The sequence below is a fragment of the Euprymna scolopes genome, chromosome 10, assembly GCF_053919585.1.
Source record: "Euprymna scolopes isolate OS-2025 chromosome 10, ASM5391958v1, whole genome shotgun sequence".
Lineage (NCBI taxonomy): Eukaryota > Metazoa > Mollusca > Cephalopoda > Sepiida > Sepiolidae > Euprymna > Euprymna scolopes.
The window spans coordinates 27,160,089-27,172,957 of NC_136491.1; positions in this window are offsets into that span (position 1 = coordinate 27,160,089).

A 12,869-nucleotide genomic window follows, 5' to 3' on the forward strand; every position below is an offset into this window, starting at 1 on the left:
AAGTGGTCTGCTGGGTCCAAAGTAGAGTTGCAGGCAAACCACCGAGTAAACAGATTAGCCTTCTTGGTTGCCGTGCAAACAATTTCAAAATTGTTGGATAGTTGGGGAATTGTTGATTGCCCATTATTTACTACACTGTTATAGATTTCCCACAAGTCATGAGTTCCTAATTTCTGCGCTTCAATGCGTTTTCTGGTGGTTTCAGTATATTCTCTCTTGGCTGTGACTATTTTCTTCTTACAATTACTTCTAGCTTCTATATACTTTTGTCTATTTGTACTCGATTTATGTCGGATAAATCTGCAGTATGCATGCTACCTTTCAGCAATGGCAGCTGCGCAAGTAGAAGTAAAGTATTGGGGAGAGTGGAGTTTGCTATAGAACTTACGCATGGGAAATTGTCACTTTGAACCATTCAGTGGTCTCATTTGCGCACTGTTCAGCAGGAAGAAAAAAGATATTTCCTCATGGAGCATCTTTGATGTGGTCCCTGATGACAAGTCAGCCTTATTGTAGTACCTTGTCGTTTTGAGCAGTGGCTCTTCAACTTTAGTTTGAGAGTTTAGGGTAATATCTATCATTATCACAGTATAATCAGCATTCCCAAGACAGCAATGGGCATTTGTTACACAATCCTCTGGAACGGTGGTCAGAAATAGGTACAGAAGTAAGGCATGCTGGTTCTGACAATTTGGGAGACGGGTTGGGAACGTTACTGTCTGTGTCAAGGAATGAGATATAGAAAAGTTATGTGTGATGCTACCAGCTATGTAAATTTAGTTAGAGAAGCCAAGCCAATTACTGTGATGTACATTAAAGTCACCAAATACATGTATTTGGGCGTTAGTGTCTAGAGAGAGTGCTACATCTATACTGTTAGAGACGTGATTGATGAGAGTACAGTCTTGGGTCGAGGGAGTGTGGTAAAGAAAATATAAGTAACTAACGCTATGTTGCAAAATTAATCTTATGTACATGAAGGCCTGGTCGTCTGATCCTAGTTTAGATTCCTTAGTGAGGAGGTGGGTGCTTTTGAATGTAGAATTAAAGTCCATGCATATATCTGGGAGTGGGAGGTAACCAGGTATGTCAAAGTGGTTAGAGGGAATGGAGAAGTGTAGGTTAGTTTCACTTAGTGCTAAGATATCCACGGGGTTTGCTAGGAGAAATAATTCTACTCTCATCTAAGTTAGTTCTAAATCCATGGATATTTGTAAATGTGAGCCTCAGAGGTGGCAAAGCGTTGTTCAAGTATGTGTCTGGTTTGATTGTTATTTTGGATTGAGCTGACAGTTTTATAATTTAAATTTAGGCTAAGGAATGTGAGGCAAAGTGGATGTGCATTGTCACCATCATGCAGTCAACAAAAAAATATTCTTATAATGTTTTACCCCAAAATTTTGCCAATATATCAGCTCCCCCCCTCCCTCAAACAAAAAGAGAGAAGCTAATCTCTGGGAGTATGGTATCATGATCACAAAAAATACAAGGGGGAATGATAAAAGTGATGCCCTAGAAAAGACGACATGATTCCATTTCCATTTCATGAAAACTGGTTTTCTTTTTTTGTTGCAGACCATCTACTAGTTGGTCAATTGTGCACAAATCCCAAGAGCGATAGAAGCCTTCTATCATGTCTGAAAGTGAAACCATGTTCAACAAGCGAGATCAGAGATCTACCATTGTACAATTCATGCTCTCTACCAATCCAAGTTATGACAACAGGACCATTGTCTGCATCCTCAAAATGCATCGCTGGATTGCCATGAATAACAAGGATGTGCCAAGGGTAATAAAAACAAAGTTTCTGGCCACGGTTATGGTCTTTGGTGTGGTTTCAAGTGAGGGCCATATCATGCTAGCTCACATCTTTAAAGTCGGCTTGAAATATTATACATACCTTTCCAAGAGATAATGCCTAGGAGAATAGCTTAAAGACAACAGAACAGAGACTACGACTCCCCTTACCCTTGAATTGTGTATTCTTTTTATTTGTGTGTCTCCAAAAACTTGTAGTCACATGACTATTTCACAATGTTTTATGCAGTCCTTTACATTTTTGTTGTACTCTACAAGATCTTTAAAGCTGCACCTGTTAGGCAGTAGAGTGCAGAAAAGGCAGTATTGCATCATATGGTCCTCTTCTTCACACTTTGATATATATCATGGGTTACAACAGCATGCTGGAAATTGTGAGTTGCTTAGTACAAAAATAGTTCAAGGGGTTCAGTTTGACATATGTCAAATGTGGTGAAAAATAAAAAAAAAGCGATGCATGAAAACGAAAGAAAGAAAAGATAGCTTTTCGTTCGCATCCGAATGCAATCTTGCTTGTGATTTTAGATGAAACAGACGTTTTGGTCAGATGCAAAGGTACGTTGGAGAAAAAGAAGATGCAAGAAAATTTAAGTCACAATGCGATGCTTACCCCCATACACTTTTTAAATGAATAAAGAAGCTATGCCAGAAAGCCGGAGTTATGTTTCGTCAGATGTTCCTTTTCAGCATCAACCAGTGATAGGAAGAAATGTATCCCCAGAGAAGACCAAAAAACAGAAAAAAAGGTATGATGACTTTATCGCAATGCATATGCACACACTAGAAGTGACACGACCACATCTATAGACACACATGTATAGACATACATACATAGACAGACGATTATGGCTGTGCACATATATAGACATGTATGTAATAATAAAAGACCCATATCAATAAGAGCAATCAAAACAGAAAAATCTCCTCCCCCACAACATAACAATTTGCAGATGTCTTGTTTGGGTTTGTAGTACCATTTATTCAAAGCAGTGTTTGATCACAACATTCCTATTCTCAGGCAGTCAAGTGTTTTTTTTACTGAATCTAAGGTGCTTCTGATCCAGAAGAAATAGCCCCAGAAGGGATTGTAAGCTGTAAGCCAAGCTGTGAGTAATTTTTTTTTTTTTTTTACATAAACGTCACCACTTATCAAGGCCGATAGGCCACTCAAGGATAAGGGTTAAAGAGTGTAGAGTAGTCAAAAGGACAATATAGTAATCGATAGTAATGGAAGTTCGGTAAATTTGTTAACTTAAGTGGAACGGCTCATCAGAACTTTGTTCACGTTGGACTTGAAGACAACCATATTATAGAAAGCTGGAAAGCAGGAGAACGGAAGACAATTCCACAGGCGTGCAGTTCTAAGAAAGAAGCTTTGATCATGGAATCTATGTTTAGGTTTAGGTACAGATAAAGAGTGGGGAAAATTATTGATAATGTTTTCAGCTATTCTAGTGTTTCTTGTGAAAGTTTGGCGAGGGGGGACCATAGATTGAAGCTCAGTTGAACACTTTCCATGAAAATAACGATAAAGCAGAGACAAACTCGCAACATCTCTTCTGTGAGACAGAGGTTGCAGCGAAGAGAAAAGGACATCTCCCACTAGGCCACGAAGTCTATTTTGAACCCTATCAAGGCAGGACAAGTCTTTTCTAGCAGCTCCTGCCCATATGTGGCAACAGTACTCCATCCTTGGACGTATCTGGCTCTTATATAGATAGAGAATTGCATCAGCAGTGAGATATCTACTGGATCGATAGAAGGATCTGACCATTTTTCCAGCGGCCTTGGCAACAGATTTGATGTACGTATTCCATTTAAGATCAGGAGTAAATATTGTTTGTTTTGTTTTTTTCTCTTTTTCCTTCACTGTCGAATTTCTTCTGTTTATCCATATTTTAAGTTACGAAAGTGTGTTTAGATTGGTGTGAATATTATCTTTAATGTTGGGCAAAAGTTCTAGCATTATAATTCAGTTATTTAATATTATAAATCATCAGTTAACGAAGCAAGTAACTTATTAGGTTTTAAGTGAAAAATTCGGATTAAACATTTTGAATGCATTTATATTCTTGTAATTTGGTATTCCAGCTGTTCAAGGATCGATTCTTGGCCGAGAATACTAAATATCTCCCGTTTTATTTTATGATCACTAAAGTTTTAAAATTTGGAAAAAGAAAAAAACTTCAGCTAAAGGTTTTACAAGACTGGAATAAATGTTTAACATATTATAACACCCCCCACACACACACACAATGTATAATGTGTTTAATAAATACTAAAACAAATTTAACTTTATTTCTATAAAAAGTAGCAACAATTTTGTTCTAAGCGTCTGAATCATTTATAACTGACTATTAATCTGTGAAAAAAGGTTGTTGGATATAATGTGTGCAAATAAGACATATTTTTTTGTTTTTACTTTTTTTAATAAGAAATTGAAAAAAGAAAAAACGCACCAAATTCTTGAGCTATGTCGAGTAACTTATAAATAATTGCTTTTTTATTTGTAAGTTTTGAATGTGTTTAGTGCTTTTTTTTCCCAGTATTTTGTTACTTAGATTTTTGTGAATTTAATACCGAAAATAGAATGGATATATTTAAAGTAATTTTTAATTGTAAAACCAAAGGCAGGCAAGGTAGCTTGGCGGTCAAGTAAGACACTTCACATTAACGGAGTGCTATCCCTTGATCCTTGGACTGAAACTCCTTTAGAGAATAGACACAGAGGTTGCATTTCTTCTGTAGTAGAAAGATGAGTGCCAACTAAAATCCCAAATTTTAAACTCTTGTTAAATCAGTGCCATATCACTCCACTCTCCTCTTCAACAGACTGGTTTTTGTAAGAAATAAAGGATATGGATTATGACGAATTTGTTTGTAGACAGTCTGAAGGTTGTTGACAAAATTCAGACAATGGATTAAATTTTATGGGTATGGAACGTAACCTAGCCATCAGAAGTTAGTGACTGGGCTTCTGATGGGTCGGTTTACAAACAAAGAAGCTTAGAAAATAGCAGAAATAAGATTAGTAAGTGAATGAAAAGAGTGCTCATAGGACTGCCGAGGATAATAAATGTTAACGCCAGTACCACAGAGTAGTACTGGAACCTGACAAAAAGGGGAAAATGCAATAATTATTGCATAATATGTTGATATCCGAGTCAATCGAGGGTATGGATAATGCCTCTGGCCCTTTGGGTCAGGTATCAATTGTAATTGTCTCCTATAATCTTGCCAAAATGGGGCCGAGCAATTAGGAGACAAAATGGGATGTAATTATCTCGAGTAATCTTGTCAAAAGTCACTAAACAGTTAAAAGACAAAAAATGACTGTAAACTAAAACAAAAGGTTAAATTAACTAGTGTTGTCTCAAATAATCTCTCTATATGGAGCTGAACAATTAAAAGACATAAGTCACAGGACTAGGTAAGAGGTCATGAAAATAGTTCAGTCGAAGGGTTTCAAGGAGAAATATTAATAGGACTGCGATAGTTGGAGGAAATTTAAAGATTGTTTAAGAAGATGAGAAAAAAAACTTGCATAACAGAAAAAAAAGTAACAAATGAATCTGGCTGTACAATGAACAGTGTAACATGTTTATCATTTATACTGTCTTTAGCAATAAACGAACTTTATTGCTAAAATAAAAATATCCCGTTTCAGTTTGGTGAATATAAAGACGCAATGCCAGTAGACATCGAGGACTATCCAAGGACCGATAATGAATTAACACAACATAATAGTGTGTATTTAAATTTTAAAAATTTTCTTACCATTTTGTTCTAGTTGAGGATGGGGCATCCTACCAGATGCCAGACAATTTACCCACTATCACATACATTTCAACTGAGAGATTTTTTAAAAGAATCTAACCGTCCCTTTAAGTACAATTTATTGTAACTTTCTTGCACTTGGTTTACTTGGTATATTTGCCAGGTGGTATTTTAAATTCTTTTTTCTTGTGTCCTGTTGCTCCTATAATTACGGGAATGATAGAAATCTTCCTACGATTCCAGTTTCTTTTCATGTTGTACATAAAACCTTGGTATTTCATTATCTTTTCCCTCTCGGTTCTGTTTAACACAGCATCATTGGGGACACTACATGCCAGCAGACACCAAGGACTCTCCAATGGCATGTGGAGTTAGTCTTGTCTCGACTTTTTGTGGCTTTGTAAGATATTGTTAACATTTAAATCTTTGGTTATAAACAAAAGGGCTGAAATGTTTTGGCACTGAACAGGCAATTGAAAAAAAAAAAAAAAACACAAAAAACCCCTACATTCTTGCTGTTGAAACTGTAAACTGAGTTTTTTCCGCCCCCCTCCCCGCTTTCACTATATTAAAACATTGTCTTTAAATATTTAGAGTAATATGTTGAATTCTTTTTTTTTTTTTTCCATTAAAAAAAATACAAAATAAAAGAAAAGAAAGGAATTTCTGACAAAAAAAAAAAGAAAAGAAAAGGTAAAATGAAGGGAATATTTTATTTGGGTTAATTTGTTCATGTTTTGTGAACTTGAGTTTTTTTTTCTTGTCTTTTTTTTTTTTATTTTAGCTCGGAGCAGGTTCTAAATTCCTGTGCAGATTTTTTTCAGCATGTGCATGAGTGTAACATAACGTGTACGGCTATATGCAAATGCATGCGAAATGACTTATTAGGTACTCTACGATTGTTGAAGTGTCCAATCACAATCTTTGGTTTTTACCAGATGATGCTGGCATTTCTGGCATTATAAGCAGTACATGAAGTGACTTGTAGACTAAGGCGATAGTGATTCCTCTGAACTACGTAGTTAGGAGTTTGATGTCATTACTATTGTTTTATGGAAATTGCTGCAGACAAGATAAAGCCATTTGATGTAAGGAGCAAAAAAAACAAACAAATAATACCATCCAACAATAAGTATGTGACTGATAGATTCTGACCCAGAAAACAGCAATTCTTTCTCCTCTGTCAGAAACATTGCTCATGGAATGTGGGGACTAAAGGCCTAACCCTAAACGTAGATTCCATGAACAAAGCTTCTTTCTTAGAACTGCACACCTGTGGAACTCTCTTCCGTTTATCTGCTTTCCAGCTAACTACAATATGGCCGTCTTCAAGTCCAATGTAAACAAGTTCTTGATGAGCCGTTCCCCTTAAGTAATCCAATTTATCTAATTTACTCAATTACTATGGTATTGTCCTTTTGACCAATGTACACTCTTTAACTCTTATCTTCGAGTGGCCTCTGGGTCTTGATAAGTGGTGATTCCTTTGTAAAAAAAAAAAAGAAAGAGAAGCGAGATTTACAAGGCCCACTTTCAACTCTCTTTTCACTTTATTTTCGTTGTCGATGTGATAATTATCTGATTAGTGACTAGCATGAAGCTTAATGTTTCTCATATGATCTTCCGATGACGGTGGCCATTCCATTCAGATGAAGGCAAGAATGTTTTAAGCCCACAGGGGTGGTGGGGAGTTCTTGTAGGTAGAAAATATCGCATTGATGTTATCTAGATAGTTTTGTAACAAGTTCTTCTTTATTTTTTTTATTTTTTTTTTTTAATTCATCACTTATCAAGTTCCGGAAGCCTCTCGAGGATAATGGTTAATGAGAGTATAGCAGTAAATGGGAAAATGTCGTAGTAATCATTAGCAGTGGAAATTTGGTAAATTGGATTACTTAAGGGAACGGCTCGTCAAGAACTTGTTTACATTGGACTTGAAGACGACCATATTGTAGCCAGTTGGAAAGCAGGGAAATGGAAGAGAGTTTTAGAAGGATCCAGTTCTCAGAAAGAATCTTTGTTCATGGAATCTACGCTTAGGTTTAGGCACAGAAAAAGAGCCGGGGAAATTATTGATAGTGGTTTCAGCTAGACTAGTGTTTTTTTAGCTATAATAAAGTGGATCTTAATTTCTGAAATATAAAAATATTTATTTATATTTTAGAAATTTATTTTGTTTATTTTATTCTCGCCCCCCCCCCCCGTTCCCAAATCAATAGAGATTAGACTATGCCTGTAATGATCCGGTCTCTGTTGAATCTGAGTTGGGAGTTTAGTTCTGTGCAGTTCTAGGAGGTCCACTTTTCCAGGCTTTGTCTTATCTTTTTGAGAAGAGGTTAGTTTATTGCTAATCGCATGATGTACTCTTACCGGGGAATGCCAATGAGGAGACTGCTTAGACACTTTTTGCAGGTAAGAGTGCCCTTCCACTGAGGCGCTGATTTCTCAATCCCACTTTCTGACTCTGGTGTCTAAGTCTAATGAGAGAGAACTAAAAACCTTGAAGATCCTAATTACCCTGACAACGCCGATATGCATGTGAATACAACATAAAACACTTGCGACATAAAAGAAGAGAACTATGTGACACAAAGATTTTAAATCTCTGTTTTCATTTTATGTTCCATTAGCAAGGCTACCCGGCGTTACCCAGAGACATGGATAGCAAAATAGAAGAATTAAAAAAAATGTGTGTCACATTATTATTTTTTAAAATTTCTCTCTCTCTCTCTCTCTCTCTCTCTCTCTCTTCTTCTTCTTCTTCTCTCTATATAATTCTAACTGACGTCTCTCTTTCTCTCTCTCACTCTTCTCTCTATATACTTCTAACTGACGTCTCTCTCTCTCTCTTCTTCTCTCTATATACTTCTAACTGACGTCTCTCTCTCTCTCTTCTTCTCTCTATATACTTCTAACTGACGTCTCTCTCCCTCTCGCTCTTCTTCTCTCTATATAATTCTAACTGACGTCTCTCTCTCTCTTCTTCTCTCTATATGCTTCTAACTGACGTCTCTCTCCCTCTCGCTCTTCTTCTCTCTATATACTTCTAACTGACGTCTCTCTCTCTTTTCTTCTCTCTATATACTTCTAACTGACGTCTCTCTCTCTCTCTTCTTCTCTCTATATACTTCTAACTGACATCTCCCTCTCACTCTTCTTCTCTCACTATACTTCTAACTGACGTCTCTCTTCTTCTCTCTATATACTTCTAACTGACGTCTCTCTTTCTCTCTCTCTTCTCTCTATATACTTCTAACTGACATCTCTCTCTTTTTTTTCTCTCTCTCTCTGTCTTTGTCTCTTTCTCTCTCTTCCTAGTGGTTCAATAAAATAGAACGAAAGAAAGGAAGCAAGGAAGAAAAAGAAAGCTAACATTTTAGAAAAGTGATTGCCTTTTGAAATGGGTTTCATGCTAATAAATCGAATCACTTGGAGTCCTATAAGAATTAATGTCTCCTCCAGATATGAGACCCTCTGGTCACTAAGTGTTTATGTCTTGTGATAGAACAGCCTGTTATATTACAAAAATGAGCGTATGGAAGCAAGTAAGACAAACGAAGAAGTTTGGCTTAAATTTTTAATCAGGGTCAATGCGATTGTTGCAGTTGCTGTTGGTATTGTCAGGAAGTGCTTGGTGATGAGGATGTCCATCAGCGGCTTGGAGTAAGGATGTCGGTCGGCAAGCTCTTGGGAGTCGGTGGTGAAGAAGAAATAGTCTGGACAGCTGTTGTAGGTGTCGTCTGAGGTGAGGTCGATGGCGGTTAGCTGCTGCTGTGGCTTGAGATGTTGCTGATGTTATTTTAAGTGAGGTTGATGACAGTTGGCTGCTGCTGATGCAGTGGCTTGGATTGCTGTTGGGATGGCAGCGTCGACGGACTACCTCACTGCTCGGTGATCTAGCCTATTCTGCCTGGTTGTCAAAAACCAGCTGTACTTATACTTGGCTCACGGACGTAGTTGACGACATGATGGTTCCAGGCGTGGATATGTCATTTTCGTTTTACAGTTGTGTTAGTTTCTTTGTCTTAATGTACTGCAGGAAGTCATCTGTTTATGGGTACGTTCACTCGTCCATATTAGATTGATGTGGATGTGTTCGAGAAAGAATTATACTCTCATAGTGTTGCATGGGTTCATTATTTGTGTTAATGCATATGTAAGTGGTTTGTTGGCTGTGATGGACATGCTTTGAACTTTATTCTATTTTTTTTTGTTGTTGAATGGTTCACACTAGTAGTTTTCTTGCTGGGATGACTTGTGAATTATGCCGTTGACATGTGCGTTTGGTATGTGCGCGTAGTTTGTGTCGATGAACAGGGTTCGTCTCAGTGCTGCCATTGTTGTCACTATCACTGCTCCTGCTGATTTCGTGTTTTGTTTATATAAATCTGGAGGGATATGCGATACAACAAGCTTATATGTTCTCCTGTCCGGAAATTAAGAAAACTCATTCTATGCAATGCAGAAGTTAAAACGAGCCTCCCTTTTCTATCAAGACTTTTAAAGCCATCGAATGTGGTTTAACTGGTTATCCATCATGCTGTGTCTATCAAGAACTTTTCCTGGTAGCAGTTTCATACATTCCCTTCTGATAGCAGTCACATAGACTTCCAGAATAACGCATACTCAAATGTCAGCAATATTTACTTATTCAATGTTCATGCATTTTCTCCTATCTCTTTCTACATCTCTCCATATACCTCAAACTGACACACACTCTCTCTCTCTTTCTCTCTTTCTTTCTCACATTAGAAGTGGTTCAATAAATGAAATAGAAAGAAAGGAAGTAATAAAGATAAAAGAAACTAACAGTGTGACTGTTGGACCTAGTTTCTGTGTTATTTTTTAAACATCTATCAGTAAGCATTTTTTTTAAATTGTAATTTTTATCTCCTCACTCCTCAATTTGGTCAGTGATTATCACAAGAGAATGCATGTTTCAGTATTCTTTTCTACCCTGACCAGACCAAGTTAACAATGGATCTGATGATGCAAGTTTTATAAGTGTATTCCGTGTAGTTTCTAACTCCCAGAATAACCCCTTCTCAAATGTAAGTAATATTGAGTTATCTAATGCTCACGTATCTTTTCTATCTATGACCATGGTGACACATGTGTTCTTTATTTTATTGGAAGTTTAATGTATTCCGTCTTTGGTACTAACGCCTCTTCTTCTTCTTCTTCTTCTTCTTCTTCTTCTTCTTCTTCTTCTTCTCCCCTTTGTATATCATATTAAGTACTACTTTATATATATGTTTCTCGTGCTTCTTTTATATGTGTCTTTGATGAATTGTTTTTTATTTTTTTATTTTTTAAAAATTTATTTTTACTTCGGCTAGTTTTACGAGATCAAAGGGAGCTAACTCCTCCTGGAGCTTACACTTCATTCCATTATGATTTAAATTTATATTATATTCCCTTTATGGCTGCTATCTGTATTTCGTTACAGTTCGGTCTTTCTGGGATTGGTTCTAAGTATTTCTGAAGATTCTTTTTTTATTAGGCCAGTTTCTCCTATCACAACCAGTTTATTTGTTTCAGAGACCATGTCGTTTTTAGATCATTTTTTATGTCCTGATATTTTGTTATTTTTTCCCGTTCAGCTCTATTAAGGCCAAAATCACTCGGGACAGTAACAGCGATAATGAGCGCAGTTTTTTCGGATTTGTTCCATATTACAATATCAGGCTTGATGGCCTTGTCTTTTATGTATCTGTCCACCTGTATGTTTTTGTCATAGAATACTTTCACATTTCCGTTGTATTGGTGATGGTTCATGTTCCCAGATGTTCCTAGATCTGGCCATGATTTAAATTTATATCCGAGGGCTCCTTTAAGAATAGATGCTGTTCATTTTATGGTTGCTCATTATGTGTTTCGTGACAGCTTAGTCTTCCTGGGATTGCTTCTAAGTATTTCTGAAGATTCTTTTTTTATCAGGTTAATTGCTCCTATCACAACCGGTTTATAATGTTTATTTCTTTCAGAGACCATATCGATTTTAGATAATTTTTTAGGTCTTACTATTTTGTTATCTTTTCCCGTTCAGCTCTATTAAGGCCAAAGTTATTTGGAACTGTGACATCAATAATGAGTACTTGTGTGTGTGAATAAATGTGTATCTATTTAAATAAAAACTATTTCCTTTCTAGTGCCCTTTCCTCTTCGTTTTAACATATATATATACATATATATATATATATATATATATATATATATATGTATACATATATATATATATATATATATATATATATATATATATATATAGATTGAGATTGTCGGACTGACTTCCTCATCTTGGTTGTTATTGTCACAACGTTTCGGCCGTTTTGCCCTCCGGCCTTCGTCAGGTGTTTTGTATCGAACTGGGGAACCGTTTGTTAGGAGTCTCGAACCCAACCCTTTATTATTATTACGGGGGTACCGTGTTCGAACTCCAGCTAGGCTTTGGGACATAGTTGCTGATTCTCTGTTTTGAATGTTATTTTTTTCACTGCCTTCGTTCAGGACTGAACTCAGCACCTTTGGGTAACTGTAAACTGTAAGACGAAGGCCGGAGGGCAAAACGGCCGAAACGTTGTGACAATAACAACCAGGATGAGGAATCCCGCATTTTGCTAATTCCTACCCTCTGATGAGAAGGAAAGTAGTTCTTGGAAACTCTGCGGATTAAGGACTGTCCACTTATCAAGTGTTTCCTTTTTAGATTAAATATGTTTTTAATTCTTTTTCAAAGTGTTTTTTGACATGTTTTATTAACTGTTCGCTCTTATTATAAGCTCTATCTCCTATTTGGTTTTATCGAGCTTTTACATCTGGTTGAGATTACTTTATAAATATTAATTCTTTAATATTTATAATATACTTTAGTTTTACCATTTTGGATCATTTTGGTAAATTTAATTGTAATTTTTATTTTATATATATATATATATATATATATATATATATATATATATATATATATATATATATATATATATTTAGTAGAAATGGTAATTAATAAAAGCCTGAAGAAAGTTCTCAATACTGTTGTAGAGCAAATATGCGTTTTTTTTTATTACCATATTTTTCTGTGAAGTTACATTTTTGTTTCAGCTACCCAGCCGTTTTTTTTTGGCCGTCTGTAGCTGCCTCAGACTTTTACAGAAATGTGGTGGTGTAGAGGTTCAAACAAAACTACCTACCAGCATAAATATATATTAAATGTAACACAAGTACAATAGACAAATATTTATTGACAAACACAAACAAATGATAACACTGCAATA